Here is a 15,736-nt window from a genome sequence, read left to right as displayed (position 1 = left end):
ACTGAGCTCATCACCAAGCTTGGGACCCTTGGACTGAACACCTCCCTCTACAACTTGATCCTGGACTTCTTGACGTGCTATTCCCAGGTGGTGAAGGTAGGCAACAACACATCCGCCATGCTGACCCTCAACACGGGGGTGTTGTTCACTCACGACTGGCCACGTACGACTCCAAAACCATAATCCAGTTTGCTGACGACATAACGGTGGTAGGCCTGATCACCGATGGTCACTGAAACGTGGCAGTGTGGTGCCAGGCCAACAGCCTTTCCCTCAATGTCAGGAAGACATGATCGCGGACTACAGGAAAATGTAGGGAGAGCATGCCCCCATCGGCAGGGCTGTAGTGGAGCGAATCGAGAGCTTCAAGTTCCTTGGCGTCCACCTCACTTAGGACTTTACATGGTCCACTCACACCTGCACAGTTGTGAAGGGTACAACAGCGTCTCTTCCCCCTCAGGAGGATGAAAAGATTTGGCAGGGGCCCTCGGATCCTCAAAAAGTCCTACAGCTGCATCATCGAGTGCATTTTGACTGGCTGTATCACCGGTTGGTATGGCAAATACACAGCCCTTAACCTCAAATCACTGCAAAGGATGGTGCTGACAGCCCGGTACATCACTGGGGTCAAGCTCCTGCCATCCGGGACTTAGATGTTAGGCAGTGTCAGAGGAAGGCCCAAAGACTTCAGCTTCCCAAGCCATAGATGGTTCATTCTGTTACCATCTGGCAAGTGGTACCGGACCATCAGCTCTCGGACCAACAGGCTCCGAGACAGCTTCTACCTCCATCGCCTTAAGACTGCTAAATAGTTAATTAAATGGTTACCCGGACTATCTGCATTGACCCCATCTTGCACGGACTCTATTGTTATATATTTTTTGTATTTTATTAGGATCCCCATTAGCTGTTGCGATAGCAAATTCCACTTTGACATTATGGGGTATTGTGTGTAGGCCAGTGACACAACATCTCAATTGAATCCATTCAGGCTGTAACACAACAAAATTTGGAAAAAGTCAAGGGGTGTGAATACTTTCTGAAGGCACTGTATGTTTGTTTCATCACAAAACCGGAGAGCAACATCTGTCCGGTGAAGTCCACAAAGAAAATATTGCATGTAACAAATATATCACCTGCAGCATGGTCAAGCAAGTTCATGTTTTCGACAGATTACTAAACAACTGCTGATTTAGAATCCCGGGGTGACCACAAGTCAACACAAAAACAACAGGAGCACTGCCTCCGCTATTCCAGCACAATTTCAACTTAAGCATTTAAACATCATCAAATCAACAAGGCTATACAGTATATGCGTAGTTTAATACACTGAAAACAAACTTAAAGATACCAAAAACAATTTAGTCCAATCAATGTTGCTAAATATCATGTGGCTGCCCGTGGTCCTGATTTCTCTGTGTGTGTGTGTGTGTGCGCGTGTGCAAGTATAACAAAAAAGGTTGACTCACTCTACTTGTAGACTAGTTGAAAGCCATCACCATCCTCCTCTCTTTCATGTTGGCAAAACTGTCTATGGCTCTGTCATACAGTACACTTTTAGTTTTTGTTGTGATAGGCTACCTAGCTAAAACACTTGCTAGCCTAACTTCCTGGCATGGTGTGAAGCCAAATCCAAACTGGCCTCCCTTTGGGGGCCTTTTGCTGCTCCCGGACAAACCACAGTTGAGCTCAGCTCAACGCTGATTGGCTAATTATTTTATAATTTTTTTATCAAGGGAGGCCAAATGCTTGCTAGCATCAATCAATCAAATGCTACTTATACTCTTTTGGTCCAGACACCATCAGATATATGGGCTACAAATACTGATATTGAGGGTCGCTGTGTCCCTCGCTCTGATGATTTCTCCGGTGAGATTCAGCCAGTTCCGATTTGATGAGAAATTCTGAAAAGACAGAGACAGATAAAAGATACATTATTTTATAATTGTAATTGTTTTATTGGTCAAATATTTGGGGAAGCCTCGCTTCATTTGGCATCCATTAATACACAAAACTGATGGTTATAAGTGGTGTAGTGTCTTGACTGTTATTTTAGAAAATAATTACATACCACGTCCAATTATTACGCGATTAAATTAATCATACAGTAATCTGGGGCACCACTGGAAAAGTTATTTAACGAGTTACTATCTCCCGACTAAACTCTAAAGATACAAATATCTCTTACATCAGTCAGTCAATAAATTAATTCTTATTTACCTTCGGTCTCATTCTGAATGTCGCAAAATTCTTCTGCACGAACCCTAGCCTAAATGATGAATCAGCAATATACAAATTGTCTTAATTATTTATTTACTAACTAAATAATCACACAGAATTACATACACACAAACAGGATAGCTTACACATTGATTACTACACAATGCAATGAAATGTCCCTAGTGGACTAAACCGATATGACGGCTTGTTACACAAAATGGCGGATTCAAAAGAGAGGGAAAGGGAGCGACAAAGGAATTCCACTATCGTACAGACAGCTGATAACTATGCTCATGGAAATGCGAATACTTTGCACATGAACAGCCGCTCATTCAAAATAATTGCAATGTACATATTTACGTTTGTATGTCTTTGCTGTCTATCTGTTGAAAAACCTCGATCCCATCTACGGGGAGTAATTCAACAAAGTCTCTGGTTGTGTAAGTCTCTGGTTGTCAGCATGTCCTTTGTAGTCGTAGCTTCTTAGTTTCGGAGTGTCTGTGAGAATGGATCATCCATAGGTCTACCCCGCATTGTTCAACAGGCTCTGTTCGTTAGAGTAGAGGTATCTATAGTGGTGAGAGTAAGCTGTTCTTTGTCTTCTCGTCTTCGGTCGAGTTTACTAGACTAAAGTACTTCAACAACTGCAGACTGAATGTTCCTGTGTCGTCTTCTTCTTCTTCGAGAGAGAGAGTTTCAGAGTTTCTAACCATTTCGTAACTCCTTCAAGACTGTTGGAAAAGCATTCCAATTGAAGCTAGTTGAGAGAATGTCATGAGTGTGCAAAGCTGTCATCAAGACAAAGGGTGGCTATTTGAAGAATCTCAAATATAAATTATATTTTGATTTGTTTAACACTTTTTTGATTACTACATGATTCCATATGTGTTATTTCATGGTTTTGATGTCTTCACTACCATTCTACAATGTAGAAAATAGTTAAAATAAAGAAAAACCCTTGAATGAGTAGGTGTTCTAAAACTTTTGACCGGTAGTGTACATAATCAGATTGTATCATTTGTCATTGGAATTACATATTTACTATATGAAGAAACGTGCAGACTATCAGATCACATGCTGTTAAATCGACGAACATGTACTTTGATCTCATTGATCTGTTGATTGATCAGTTGTGTTCTGTAAACCTTGGCCTAGTTAAAACATTTCTAGCCTATCTATCTAATGTATCTATATATGGGAAACAGGGTTTACGTTATGCTTGATGCTTTCAGTTTTCTATCACAAAACACCAGAAAATTGCAAGAAAGTGTAGGACCAGCTCACTTGCTTTTACACTATGATTTGACTATTAGATGTTCAATGTTTCTTTTGAAAAAAGAATACAAAATAATAATAGTTTTACTATATTAAAACGAGAGTTCAGTTCACGTAACAGGGTTGACATTAAACATTAGGGACAATGTAAAAATATCACGAATGTGAGCGCAAAATTGCAAGATTATGTTATAATACTTTTATTGCATCTAATGGTTGTTTTATGCAACAGAATAGAGGGTTCTATAACCATTGTGTCTGTGTGAACTGAAAGTGGGCCTTTGGGAGATAACACTGACAGGAGATTTACGGTGTCTTTTGGGTGATCAAACCTAAAGAGACCGCATTCCAGAGCATGAGTTAATGTTTCTGTTCTACATGGTTCCAGGGAGAGATGACCCCAGGGCCAGATCTTGGTCTCTACACAAAGAAAACAGTTTTTACAGCAGATACTGTCTGCTGTGAATTATAACTATCTTTCATACAAATCTTAACCTTGTGACCCATTCCATACATCTGTTGTTCGTCATGTAGACTAAAAGTGGTTTATCTTGGCTATAAAAGACCTTTGTATTTTTATCTCGGGGCTCTCATGGTGATTCATTGACCAGCCATCATTATCGTAGAGCACTCAATTGATTCACTTTATATGTGTGTGTTGTATTGACCTTATTAATAAGTGAATAAAGATTTGGTTTAAGTATAACTCTGACTTGTGGGATAAGTTTGTCTCTCCTCATTTGATAGTAAAGAAATTAACCACCACACGAATTACATGAATAAATTATCATCTTCAGAAATGACTTTGTCAAAGCAACAAAATAACTAGGACTTTACAATCATGGTGAAAACTTGAGGACATTTTTGCCTTAAAGTGTGGCGTTCGTCGTAAGGAGTAGACCAAGGTGCAGCGTGTTAAGTGCTCATGATAAATATGTATTATTATACTCAGAACACTATACAAAAACAATAAACAAAGAAACACGAACGTCACGTTCTGCAGGCTTCACTGAGCAATACAAAAACAAGATCCCACAACTAAAGGTGGAAAAAAGGGCTGAGTATGATTCCTAATCAGAGACAACGATAGACAGCTGCCTCTGATTAGGAACCATACTCGGCTCAACACAAAGAAATAGAAAACATAGAAAGGCATAGAATGCCCACCCCACATCACACCCGACCTAACCCCAAAAAGATAAAATAAACGGCAATCTAAGGTCAGGGCGTGACATAAAGGAATAATGCACTCAAAAACTATCTTTTGGTATTTTTTTCATGAATCCACTGTTGATACAGTCACACATTTATTTCCATGTCAGCAGTTAAGTTTTCAAGATATATCACTTTTAAGAAGAAAAGTGTAGAATGCTACATCCTCTAATCTTCCTAGAACATGACGTGGGACATGCCAAAATTTGAATTTTCTGAGAAAACAACTAATTTATTTGATTGAAAACACACCGCTATTGGAATCTTTACATTGATTTATTTTTGTTTGATCGTAGATGCACAGTATGTGACACAACTGTTAAATTGAGTGTTTTATTAAAATGTACACACACAATGTCACAAGGACATTAAAGGCACTCTATTGTTCATGGAACAAACCACGACACAGAGCTGTCACTATGCTATTACTACACTATGAACCTTATTCACTCGAGTATACTACTTTTCTGTACACTATGGACTGCTCGACACAGTCAATAACAAAAGGTAACCAGGATCACATGTATTTTACAATATAGTAATAGCTCAACCCATCCCTCTGGTAGGTTATTGAGTTTTCACCATTATTGCTTCTTCTACCCATTCTTTCAGATGGGACATGTGTCAAGGGCCATTATCTCTCGCCCCATTATCATGTGAATGGTTCCATCTGTTGAACACTTGTTGAAGTCTTCTTCTTTCTTCGTCATCAGCTGTCATACATTCACCAGTTACAAACCTTTTATGTCATTAGTAAGATGTTCTGCTCCAATTTTCCACATACATTCGCTTCGTTCCTCCACTTTGGTTTATAATCCTTTCTTTCATTTCTTTACAGTTAAAGAGCAACCCTCTAGAAAGTTGAGAGTACTCTCTCCATAGTGCTTGTACAGTACAAAGACAACCTCATCCTCGCTTGCGCTTTTAGGGCTCAGAAATGGGTGTAGATCTCTCTCTCTCTTTTCTCTATCCTTCTTCTATAACCTTGCTCTCTATTTCTTTATCAATATACACTCTATACTAGCTCTCTCTAACCTTTTTCATGCAGTATTCATCAATTTTCTGTAACATTACTCTATCTATCAGAGGGCCGTGGTGAGATGGAGAAGCTGGAGAAAAGGCTAAACTAATCACCTGCGTTCTTTGAGCAGTAATGAGAGCTTACAGTAGGTTCCACTCCTGGATGGACCACAACAACGTGGTCAGTGTTAATCTTTCTCTGCCTCCAACTGTTTTTTTTCTTTCCTTTTCTCCAAACATCCCTGTGTCTGGACAATTAAGATATTACAAATTGGATTACAAGTATGCAGGTTAAGGGGGCTGCACGGAGAGTCAGGTTCAGCTCAGTTCAGCCTCCTCCTTTCCCTCTCTTTATTACTCTCTTCTCAATCTCTACTTTCTCTCACACACACATACAGTTGAAGTCGGAATTTTACATACACCTTAGCCAAATACATTTAAACTCAGTTTTTCACAATTCCTGACATTTCATCCTAGTAATAATTCCCTGTCTTAGGTCAGTTAGGATCACCACTTTATTTTAAGAATGTGAAATGTCAGAATAATAGTAGAGAGAATGATTTATTTCAGCTTTTATTTCTTTCATCACATTCCCAGTGGGTCAGAAGTTTACAGACACTCAATTAGTATTTGGTAGCATTGCCTTTAAATTGATTAACTTGCGTCAAACGTTTCAGGTAGCCTTCCACAAGCTTCCCACAATAAGTTGGGTGAATTTTGGCCCATTCCTATTTTTGTTTCATCAGACCAGAGGACATTTCTCCAAACAGTATGATCTTTGTCCCCATGTGCAGTTGCAAACCGTATTCTGTCTTTTTATGGCGGTTTTGGAGCAGTGGCTTCTTCCTTGCTGAGCAGCCTTTCAGGTTATGTCGATATAGGACTCGTTTTACTGTGGATATAGATACTTTTGTACCTGTCTCCTTTGCTGTTGTTCTGGGATTGATTTGCACTTTTCGCACCAAAGTACGTTTATCTCTAGGAGACAGAACGTGTCTCCTTCCTGACCGGTATGACGGCTGCGTGGTCCCATGGTGTTTATACTTGCGTACTATTGTTTGTACAGATGAACGTGGTAACGTCAGGCATTTGGAAATTGCTCCCAAGGATGAACCAGACTTGTGGAGGTCTACAATTTTTTTTCTGAGGTCTTGGCTGATTTCTTTTGATTTTCCCAGGATGTCAAGCAAAGAGGCACTGAGTTTGAAGGTAGGCCTTGAAATACATCCACAGGTACACCTCCAATTGACCCAAATGATGTCAATTAGCCTATCAGAAGCTTCTAAAGCCATGATATAATTTTCTGGAATTGTCCAAGCTGTTTAAAGGCACAGTCAACTTAGTGTATGTAAACTTCTGACCCACTGGAATTGTGATACAGTGAATTATAAGTGAAATAATCTGTCTGTAAAAAATAGTTGGAAAAATTACTTGTGTCTTGCACAAAGTAGATGTCCTAACTGACTTGCCAAAACTATAGTTTGTTAACAAGAAATTTGTTGAGTGGATGAAAAGAGTTTTAATGACTCCGATCTAAATGTATGTAAACTTCCAACTTCAACTGTACTTCTTTTGTTCTTTCTAATTCTCTTTCTCTCTCTGTAGGAGCACGGTGTGTCGTTTCACATTTGATTTACTCTGTGAAACTATGCAATACATAAATAAACTGAATAAACAAAACAACAAGCATACACAACTCAAAATGAATCTCCCACAAACCCAGGTGGGACAACCACCAACTTAAATATGACCTCCAATTGGAGATCAGCCCAACATAGAAATACAAAACTAGAACAACCCAACATAGAAAAACTAAACTAGAAACCCCCCCTGTCACGCACTGAAAATAACAGCTTACTATGGTCAGGATGTGACAGTACCCCCCCCCCCAAAGGTGCAGACTACGAATGCATCTGAACAACAACAACCAAAAGAAAAGAAAAGGGAGGGTAGGGAGGGTGACAAGTGTCTATGGTGGCTCTGGTGCAGTACACCGAACCTTATCATCCAGCGGATCCTCCAGCAGAAGAGGCGGCTCCGGTTCGGGGCGTAACCCCCGCTCCGCCCGCTGATCCCTCCGCTTCTGTGCCACCGGATCGTGGATCATCGTCGGAGGAACCAGACTGTAGATCATCGCCGGAGGCTCCGTGCTGCAGGCCGCCTCAGGAGGCTCCGTGCTGCAGGCCGCCTCAGGAGGCTCCGTGCTGCAGGCCGCTTCAGAAGGCTCCGTGCTGCAGGCCGCCTCAGGAGGCTCCGTGCTGCAGGCCGCCTCACGAGGCTCCGGGCTGCAGGTCTCTCAGGAGGTTCCGGACTGCAGGCCATCTCAGGAGGTTCTGGACTGGGAACTGTCGCCGGGATCTCTGGACTGGGAACTGTCGCCGGAAGCTCTTGACTGGGAACTGTCGCCGGAAGCTCTTGACTGGGAACTGTCGCCGGAAGCTCTGGACTGGGAACTGTCGCCGGAAGCTCTGGACTGGGAACTGTCGCCGGAAGCTCTGGACTGGGAACTGTCGCCGGAAGCTCTGGACTGGGAATGCGCACTGGAGGCCTGATGCGTGGGGCTGGCACAGGTGGTGCCAGACAAGTAACACGCACCTCAGGGCAAGTGCGAGGAGCAGGCACAGGGCGTACCAGGCTGGATAGACTCACTGGAGGCTGGGTACGTGGGGCAGGCACAGGATATACTGGGCCGTGGAGGCGCACCGGAGGTCTCGAGCGTATAGCTGGCACAACCCGTCCTGGCTGGATGCTTACTTTCGCCCGGCAAACACGGGGAGCTGTGAATACGCACTGGTGACACAGTGCGTAGCGCCGGCGCAGGATATCCTGGACCGAGAAGGCGAACTGGAGACCAGGAGCGCTGAGCTGGCACCACCCTTCCTGGCTGAATGCTCAACCTAGCTCGGCAAATGCGGGACACGGGCACAGATCGCACCGGACTGTGAATGCGCACTGGCGTCACAGTGCGCATCACCGCATAACACGGTGCTTGCTTCTTCACTCGCTCCCCACGGTAAGCATGGGGAGTTGGCTCAGGTCTCCAACCTGACTCTGCCAATCTCTCCTTGTGCCCCCCCAAAAAATATTTTGGGGCCTGCCTCTCGCACTTGCCTCGTAGTATCACCGCTCCGCTCTTGCTGCCTCAATTTCCTCTTTAGGATGGCAATATTCCCCAGCCTGCCTCCAGGGTCCTTTCCCGTCCAATATCTCCTCCCAAGTCCATTCGTCCTGCTGACCACACTGCTTGGTCCTTTGGTGGTGGGAGATTCTGTCACGGTTGTCAAAAGAAGAAGCGGACCAAAGTGCAGCGTGGGTGTCGTTCCACATTTTATTTACTCTGTGAAACTATGCAATACATAAATAAACTGAATAAACAGAACAACAACCCGTGACGCAGAGGTGAAACATACACAACTCAAAATGAATCTCCACAAACCCAGGTGGGACAAACACCAACTTAAATATGACCTCCAATTAGAGACAACGATGACCAGCTGCCTCTAATTGGAGATCATCCCAAACACAGCCCAACATAGAAATACAAAACTAGAACAACCCAACATAGAAAACCCCCCTGTCACGCCTTGACCTACTCTACCATAGAAAATAACAGCTTACTATGGTCAGGACGTGACAACCAGCTACGATTTTACTAATAGATGTTTAATGTTTCTTTTTACAAAATAATTTAAAAAGGAATAGTTTCACCATATTAAAACGAGAGTACAGTTTACTTAACAGGGTTGACCTTATAATGAGGGACAGGTTGTTTTTCTTTACCTTAAAATGAAACATTAATCACATTAAATAAATAAGAATCTCCAGAAATGACTTTGTCAAAGCAACAAAATAACTAGGGCATTACAATTATTTTGAATTGTGTGTTGAAGTGGGTTAAAATCTTCCTAGAAGTAATACTAATAATAATTTCATTTGTATAGCGCTTTTCAATACAAGTAACAAAGTGCTGTCCTGGCATCCCAATGGTGGAAACAGCTTCCCCCTGAAGCTAGGACAGCAGAGTCCCTGCTGTCCTAGCTTCAGGGGGAAAACATCTGAAACCCTACCTCTTCAAACACTATCTTTAAACGACGTTATTGAAGTAAAATGTACTTTCTATGCCTGTGATATATGGATGTCCCACCTAGAAATCTTAAGATGAATGCACTAACTGTAAGTCGCTCTGGATAAGAGCGTCTGCTAAATTACTAAAATGTAAATCATACATTGAAAGCATACTGTACATTAAAAGTATCTTTATAAAAGTGTGTTAAGCATTGATAAAAAAAGAGGTACTGAATCTGCAAGCCTGATCTCATCTACCGTAGCAGACCATTCCAAAGAGCCCTAATGGCATATGCCCGGTCTCCTTTAGTTTTCAACCTAGACTTTGAAATGGTCAACAGCCAGAGGATCTCAGGCTGTGTCCTGGCTCGTAGGGAGATAAAAGATCTGAACATTGGATGGGGCTAAACCAAGCCTTAAACGTGTTTAATACATCTATTCTCAAAGTAACTGGTAGCCAGTGAAGAGAAGCTAAAATAGGTGTGAGAGAGAATCAAGTAGACGGCATCAGTCAAAATCGTGATTTATGACCCTATGTCCGGATGACGCGTACATGCCCAAATAAGGGCATCCGGTCAGGACATCCTGGCGGGAAGGTGTCACGTGGTTAGGGCCATATAGTTGCATCCTATTCTGTCATGTGTTAAGAGTGTGTGTTATTTTATATCTATATTGCATCTATTCCTTTGAAGTTGTCATGATGATTGATGTGTAGGGACCTCGTTGAACTGGGGAGGGGGGTTGTGTTTGAACATTTCAAAGAGGATGGCCCCACACCCCACCTATTTTATTGCTCTTAGGGTTGTTGTCAATGAAGTTGTTGTCTCCGACTCCAAAGTGACAATTTTAGCATGTGAACATTTTGATAGTACAAATGCGACAAAGTCTGTCAGTTCATATGTATTTTCCAAAGCCTGCAAGGATGTGAACTTTTTTATGCCTGTGTGCTTTAAATGGAGGGATTACCCTATATTCATAACCCTGATAAATAAGCTGGACAGTCTTTTCCAAAATCATGAACAATTACGTACACAGAGCCTACATGCAAGACGTTTGATCTATCCATGGAGTGAAAACTTACGGAGTCTTGACGAGGGGGAATTGGAATCTGACGGGGGGGTCAGGGACAACCCTATAACCGGGGCCCTTTATCTGTAAGAAAGGAACAGTAACATTTTTTGTATTAATTGTAAGATGTTTTAAAAAGATCTGTACTAAAGATTTAGAATTAAATAAAGGGTATTAATGTTATATCTCACCCCTTAACAAACAGGAATCTGTCATTTCTCTCTTACCCCGGTTTGTCGCGGAGAAATGCAATGTCTTATGTTATACGAATAGTCTTTCCTACAACAACATGTTAGAAACATTAAAGGTTATTAAAAAGTGTAGTACTGTGCCAGGTAATGGTGACCTGCTGTACAAACCTAGTTTATACATAAAAAACATTATTGCATGTTTCAATATTGCACAGTAAAAATGTTTAAGTGCTTATAAGCTGTTTTAAAAAGGTCTGTACTAAATATTATGAATTAAATAAATGGTTTTAAAGCTGTATCTCACCTTTAACGAAGGGACTCTGCCCTTTCGAGCTATCCCCATGCCTGTCCCGGAGAAAAAAGGATTCCGGAAAGATGTGTGCATGCGCGGGGGGGGGAGTGTAGGTGTGTGTGTTTCAAAACAAAAAGGGGGTGGGGGTGTGTGTCTCTGCATGGGTGGCTTTTGAAACCAGAAAAAGTGTGTGTGTGGCTGTTTAGGATTGTGTGCGTCTCTTCAATTGGGCTTGGCACTTTCGATTTTATTACCACACAAGCCTTTCAAATGCGTATTTATCTCACCCCCAAGGATGTGGGGGCTAAAAAGTCAAACAGCCCAGGCAGAATATATCTTGTCTAGACAACCTCCTACGGTTTAAAACATATGTTATTTCTAATCTGCACATATACTAATGATCCCGCAGCCCGGGATATAAATTTACAACGGACACCCCCAAGCGGTGCTATCAAGCATGAATGCAATACCGGCAGACAGAATATATGTCGAGACACCCGCCTGTGGTTTTTGGGGCTCTAGACATTCGTGGGTACTTTATATGACCCTTTTTGCATACAGGATGTCGCCCGAAAAAACAGCACCCCCGCTCTGTAAGCGCATTACAGAATATTTCTCGTTAGAGACACGACCGCGGAGCGAGGCTAGGGAAACCGATACTAGCCATTCTGTACGACCGGCTAAAGCGCAACTCCAGACACCAGGCCAACAGCCCCGAAGAGGTATCAACCCCGGACAGCTAAAAGATCAGCTGTGAAACCGTCATAATGGAGCTATCTGAAGGTGAGTTAGTGAAAATAATATATTAGATTTGGAGAGGTATTTTCAGGGAATTGTAAGGATATTGAAATTTGATATCGATATTCTAAAACAATTTTTAGGTAATATGTCAAATACACGTATTCTTATATTTTAAAAATGTATATATAGTATAAATATATGTTAATATTAGTTTAACCTGTTAGGGCTAGGGGGCAGTATTGACACGGCCGGAGAAAAAAACGTACCCGATTTAATCTGGTTACTACTCCTGCCCAGTAACTAGAATATGCATATAATTATTGGCTTTGGATGGAAAACACCCCAAAGTTTCTAAAACTGTTTGAATGGTGTCTGTGAGTATAACAGAACTCATATGGCAGGCCAAAACCTGAGAAGATTCCATGCAGGAAGTGGCCTGTCTGACAAGTTGTGTTTCATCTTGGCTCTTTTTATTGAAGACTGAGGATCTTTGCTATAACGTGACACTTCATACGGCTCCCATAGGCTCTCAGAGCCCGGGAAAAAGCTGAACGATATCGAGGCAGCCTCTGGCTGAAACACTTTATCGCTTTTGGCAAGTGGCCGCTCAGAGTACTATGGGCTTAGGCGCGTGCCCGAGTCGACCCCATGCTTTATTTTCTTTCGTCTGTTTACCTAAACGCAGATTCCCGGTCGGAATATTATCGCTTTTTTATGATAAAAATTGATTTTAAACAGCGGTTGACATGCTTCGAAGTACGGTAATGGAATATTTAGATTTTTTTTGTCACGAATTGCGCCATGCTCGTCACCCTTATTTACCCTTTCGGATAGTGTCTTGAACGCACGAACAAAACGCCGCTATTTGGATATAACTATGGATTATTTTGAACCAAACCAACATTTGTTATTGAAGTAGAAGTCCTGGGAGTGCATTCTGACGAAGACAGCAAAGGTAATAACATTTTTCTTATAGTAAATCTGACTTTGGTGAGTGCTAAACTTGCTGGGTGTCTAAATAGCTAGCCCTGTGATGCCGGGCTATCTACTGAGAATATTGCAAAATGTGCTTTCACCGAAAAGCTATTTGAAAATCGGACATATCGAGTGCATAGAGGACTTCTGTATCTATAATTCTTAAAATAATTGTTATGTTTTTTGTGAACGTTTATCGTGAGTAATTTAGTAAATTCACCGGCAGTGTTCGGTGGGAATGCTAGTCACATGCTAGTCACATGCTAATGTAAAAAGCTGTTTTTTGATATAAATATGAACTTGATTGAACAAAACATGCATGTATTGTATAACATAATGTCCTAGGGTTGTCATCTGATGAAGATCATCAAAGGTTAGTGCAACATTTAGCTGTGGTTTGGGTTTATGTGACATTATATGCTAGCTTGAATAATGGGTGTCTGATTATTTCTGGCTGGGTACTCTGCTGACATAATCTAATGTTTTGCTTTCGTTGTAAAGCCTTTTTGAAATCGGACAGTGTGGTTAGATTAACGAGAGTCTTGTCTTTAAAATGGTGTAAAATAGTCATATGTTTGAAAAATTGAAGTTTTTGCATTTTTGAGGAATTTGAATAACGCGCCACGGGATTACACTGGCTGTGGAGTAGGTGGGACGCAAGCGTCCCACCTAGCCCATAGAGGTTAACGTTTGTAGGATCTCAATTCTTTACACAGTTGTTCCGGGAAATAGATGATTTGGAACAGCCTTCGTTAGAGGGGGTTTCAGTGGAGCAAAACGCGTTCAGCCAGTCCCCATCACACTATTGTCGACGTAAGTCCAATAATAAAATCCATAAGAATATTTATACATTTAAAAACAAAAAGTGTGAACCCTATATTAAAAGCAATTTTTTGTGTTTACAGCTGACAGACCACAAAGAAGGATCACTGCTGCATTATGTACTCTGAACGATGACATAGATGCTATTCTCCCGTTCTGTACGAACGTTTTTTCAAATGCACGAAAATCGTCACATCAACTTCCCCGGGAACCACCACCCGCACGCTCCATACTCCCGACCCAAACAAGCAACGCACACCATGTGCACAAGTGCATTGCGCAGAATCACTCCAGCCCGAAAAGTGTTACTGGGTCGGAAACTTACTGCTTCAAGAAACGGTGCTACATGGACAAGGTATGAAGCCATTATATATGTTATTAGTTATACATATTTTATTATAATTTATACATTTTTATGATTGAATATGTTAAAACAACGAGACATGCCTGGCAGAATCTGGAAGGCCTGGTAAAAAAAGTCTAGAGCCCACGGTTTCTGCGATTTCGTCAGAACAGCCCACGTAAAAAAAGCTGAGGTATTTTAATTATATATTGTTAATATACAGTAAAATGTATTTGACATTTTTTACCTAATATATTTTTATGTTTAATAATCTATTTTGTATATATTATTTTCTTTCAGACTCCTCCCCACCGTATAACAGCGCAGAAGACCATACACACCGAGAGCACGCGGAGGATTTCGGCGCGCCGGACATTCCCAATAAAACAACGAAACCGGATGATTTTACCGTTTTAAATGACATTCCCGAGGTAGACGACTTGCTCCTCTGCGAAGTGGCCAACCTTCTTGATTCCTCCAATTCTTATGTAGAAACACCCAAACCTGAAATAGAACAAGCTAGGTTTATTACTGCCTTTTCCAGGGCTCTAAAATCCAGAAATGTCTTGCTACACAAACGAATGGGGGCTTTACTCGAGTGGCAATACAGTCAGGATCTATCCTTCTGGCGTAGAACAATGCCCTGTTTGTTAAGCAACAAACCATATAAAAAACGCAAATACAGGCGCTTAAAAAACCTATATTTAACATGGATCCTTCCAGAATACCACAAGAACACACATCATTAGTTACCCAAATGGACGAGCCAACAGACATAATTGAGACAGTTGAAAGCCTGTTGGCCCAAATACCGCCCGAACTCCAAGCTTTAATTGAATGGATGAACGAGGATGGGGTAACGGACATAATTCCGATAGACGAAACGCTGTAATCCCATATTCCCGCCGACCTCATCGAAATAATTAAACATATGAACGAGTCCGGGACGACCGATGAAAACCAGTTATCCCAGATCCCGGACGCCCTCAAATGTTTAATTAACCAGATGAATGAGAGAATAAGATCTTCTACACCGGACCCCACACAGACCCCGCCATTAACGCCCATGTCCGAAGAGTCTGAAACGCAATGCGATGTTTTTGAGGAATTGGAAAATTGTCTAACAAATCAGGAGGGAGATGGTCTTGATAGAAGTGTTCGGGTTGTGTACAGAAATAAATTCAGCAATACAGAGATTCGACAGTTTTTCAATTTCACATGGATGAATCAGAATCTCGACTATGCAGTTTTTTCTGTGATGATTTTGGATACTCTGAACGAACTGTTAGACAGGGCAAGAGATTATGGCGAACCTCGTGATGTCTTACAGTTGGAAATTTGGGGAGATAGCATGCAAAACACTGTATCTCTTATTTTACCCAATGGTGTAGCAGATCTTGAACAATTTATAGCCCTGCTGGAACAACTTGTTCAATCAAATTTATCCGTCATAGCCGATAGGTCCCTAGAGCTTGTAGTGCAAATAATACGGCAACCCCTAGGTGGTGGGGG

The 15,736-nt window shown here is 41.7% G+C and overlaps 1 long non-coding RNA gene across 1 annotated transcript; it reads right to left on the bottom strand.

Annotated features, from left to right (window-relative positions):
• Nucleotides 1–1,058: 1,058 nt before the first annotated feature.
• LOC106589220 (uncharacterized) lies at nt 1,059–11,402 on the bottom strand. The gene is made up of 4 exons (XR_001324800.2): nt 11,356–11,402; nt 11,052–11,139; nt 10,874–10,944; nt 1,059–1,904 (listed from the first exon to the last, which is right to left on the bottom strand). It is a non-coding gene; the product is annotated as an uncharacterized lncRNA (long non-coding RNA).
• Between the last annotated feature and the right edge of the window lie 4,334 nt (nt 11,403–15,736).

The sequence above is a fragment of the Salmo salar genome, chromosome ssa28 (assembly GCF_905237065.1).
Source record: "Salmo salar chromosome ssa28, Ssal_v3.1, whole genome shotgun sequence".
NCBI lineage: Eukaryota > Metazoa > Chordata > Actinopteri > Salmoniformes > Salmonidae > Salmo > Salmo salar.
Note: the sequence above shows the minus strand (reverse complement) of the source record. Positions and strands in the feature narration are given on the sequence as shown.